Here is a 3227-nt window from a genome sequence, read left to right as displayed (position 1 = left end):
AGGAAGGAAGGAAGGAAAGAATTTGGTACACTATAAAGAACTATAAGACTACCCTCATTCTCATTTCTAACATCTGAAAGAGAGAAAAGACATGCATCCAAGGACTTAGAAAACATACGTGCCATTTATTTTGTTTTATAAACTATTGTTAAAACACACAAGAGTAAGAAATGTTTTTTTGCTTCTTTGCCCCATCGGGCGGCAGTGATGGGGGCTCAGGGGTCAGCGCAGTACCTGATGACATTCACACCCATAGGAAGCTGTGGATCACTTTGGAGGGACCCAGCCCACTTCCGGAATTGCTTGATGTGAATTTCATGATTGATCTTAATCGGGGCAGATCACAGAATAATTTGGTGAAAGTAATTAGCTTGGTTGTTATGAGAAATAGAAGAGCATCTGTTTTTGACCCCCTCCTCTCCTCTATCCACTCTCAGGAGAGCCGTGTGGATTCTAGGAGCTCCTTAGAGCTGTCTGCAGAATGGGGTGTCTTGGTGGAGGAATTGTAGAGCCCATTCTTGGCCCTTTTCTAGTCCATCTGATTTTATGTTTTAGGACCACTACTCAGGTAGCTTAGAGTCAGAAAAGTCAGCTTTGTTGTATGTTTCCCATGTTGCAATAATCTCAAAGTGGAACAGATCTCTCCTCCAGAAAGAGTGGATTGGTGCAGAGGGCTGACCCCTGCCCCAGAAGACTGCTGCCATTCTAGGCCACTTTACTCCATTCTACTCTGTGGGACATTTTCATCTCAACTTTGCTCCCATGACGGGGGCCCGAGCAACACGGGGGCAGAGGAACCGAGTAGGAATGACTGCAATGGCCAGAATGATTCCAGCGTCCCTGCCTGGCTGCAGACCAGCCTGAGCCATCTGGCAGGATTTCTGGTGCACTGGAGTGGGGGTGCAGAGGAAGGCTTGGGAGCTCTGAGCAGGGGGGCAATCTCTCCTGGGACCACAGGGACTTGGCTTGGTGGCCTGGGAAGGCAATCCTGACAGTCCTGGGATGTGGAGATTTCTCTCTGGTGCACAGTGCCAATACTTCTCCATGCCTCTTTTGCAAAAAGGGACCGTCATGAACAGTGAAGTTTCTGAGCACTGGGGCGTTGTCCCCGTCCCCTCAGAGGGGTCAGCCTTGGGTGGAGGCTAAGTAGTCAGTCTAACAGTTCTCTTTCCTACCTCATCACACCTCCAGCCCCAGGACATGTCCCTTTAGACCTGTCCCTTTTAGTCCCATTGTCTCAGTAGCCTTTTCGAGAATGTCCCCAAAGCCACTAAGATTCTGCCTGGATGAGGGGCTACCTGCTCCATCCTGGGATTAAATGTTTCCAGAACGCACCCATGAGTGATGATCCTCAGAGCAGGCCTCAAACCCAGGCCTTTATAGCCTTCCCCTCCTGCCCCAACTCCTTCTCCCCGCCCCCCACCCTTCAAATAGTCCCACCCCTAGGTTGCTGGACCAGATTGGTCTGACTCCCGGGAACCAGACTTCTGCCACCTTTCCCCCAGGCTTGGGGAATGAAGAGAGAAAAGGGGTCGAGAGTCATGAATTCTCCTTAATATTTATCCACAAACAGGATTCTGGACCCCAGGTGGATTTGAGTGCAGCCTCAAGCCAATCTTGATCCTGGGAGTGGGCAGGACCCTGGGAAGAACGGGTCTTTGAAGGGGTAGGAAGTTCATTAACTCCATCTCAGAGAGGACAGAGGGACCCTTTCAGAGGAGATGTTCAGCCACGGTGATTAAGAGTTCCTTTTCTGCCAGGAGCGGTGGCTCACACCTGTAATTCTAGCAGTTTGGGTGGTGGAGGTGAGAGAACTGCCTGAGTCCAGGGGTTCGAGATCAGCCTGGGCAACTTTAGCGAGACCTCATCTCTACAATAAACCAAAAAATTAGCTGGGCATGGTGGCGTGTGCCTGTAGTCACAGCTACTTGGAAGGCTGAGGCAGAAGGATTGCCTGAGCCCAGCAGGTCAAGGCTATAAAAAGCACCTGTTCTGATCCAGGGAGACCTGGGTTCAAGTCCTGACTCACCACTTACTAGCTGTGAGAGTTTCAGAAAAAAATCACTTCATCTGTAAGAACTCAGTATCATCCCCTATAACAATCTCTAGGTAACAGGGAGGTTGAGTGAGATGATGCCTGTTGAGTGCCTTAAGACAGTGCCTGGGCGTAAGGAAGCGCTTGAGACAGGCCCTGGGGGTCGCTCCTCCTCCATGTCGCTCTGTTCTCGGGGTCCACCTAGCCTCTCCTCTCCACCTGCAAGCCTTATCACACGACATCATCTGCTCCATCCAACCTCCCTGCTCCCAGCCCTCCACCCCTGCAGGCCTGCTGTTTCCATCTCCTGGAAGCCCAGCTCACCACAGCCCCTCCCCCGCTGCTAAGGGCCTCGGTCTTGCATTCCAGGCCCCATGCTCTCTGGCAGAGCCTCTCTCTCTCTCATTGTCTCTCTCCCATACCCTTCATTCCTCGGGGCTCTGGCCCAAGCTTCTCTCTGGGATGTCCTGTATCACCTGTTCTACCAGCTGAAGTCTAGCCTTCCTCAAAGGCCTAGTGAGTGGTCCTTCTCTTTCCAGATGTTTCTCTGACCACTCCTGCCTCCCGCAAGTTCCTAGTGCAGTTGTCAACCCTGGCTTGTTCGCTCATGTTGAAAGCCTATAGGGATCATCACTGCAAATACACACCCAGGTCCCTGAAAAAGGGGTGTGCAGTGGGGCTGGCGGGAAAAGGGCATCTTCCTTCACCACAGGCCCCTACACTCTGCCTGGCTCCAGTCACTCTGACATGATGTTCTGGGAAGAACATGGAGAATTGTTCCTCGGCCTCCGAAAGGTGGCTTTGGAGAAGACAGGATGGCCAAGGAAGGTGACAGCAGAGAGAGAGAGGGGGGTGTTTGAGGTGGGGAAAGCGAGAGAGAGAGAAGTGAGATGCCGCAACCTGGCCCAGCCTCATGGGGCTTTGCATTTGAACACCATGACCCAGACCAGGAGAGAAGAAGCACCAATCTCAAGGAGAAGGGAGCTGAGTTTAGCAAGGCCCCATGTCATCTCCTGACAGCTGTTCTTTGGGGGCGAAGAAGGTGGGGTTAGATATGGATGAAGGTGCAGGAAGTGGCTTCAACATGAGAAAGTTGTCCCAGGCAGCAGAGGGCTTTCCAGCTGGGGTCTCCCCAAGTCAAAGCCAGTCATCCAGAGCAGGGTGTCAAGCATGGCAGTGGGATGTGGCCCTC

This window comes from Carlito syrichta, unplaced genomic scaffold, assembly GCF_000164805.1.
Source record: "Carlito syrichta isolate Samal-C Ts95f unplaced genomic scaffold, Tarsius_syrichta-2.0.1 Scaffold304381, whole genome shotgun sequence".
NCBI classification, from domain to species: Eukaryota; Metazoa; Chordata; class Mammalia; order Primates; family Tarsiidae; genus Carlito; species Carlito syrichta.
This window is presented reverse-complemented; position numbering follows the sequence as displayed.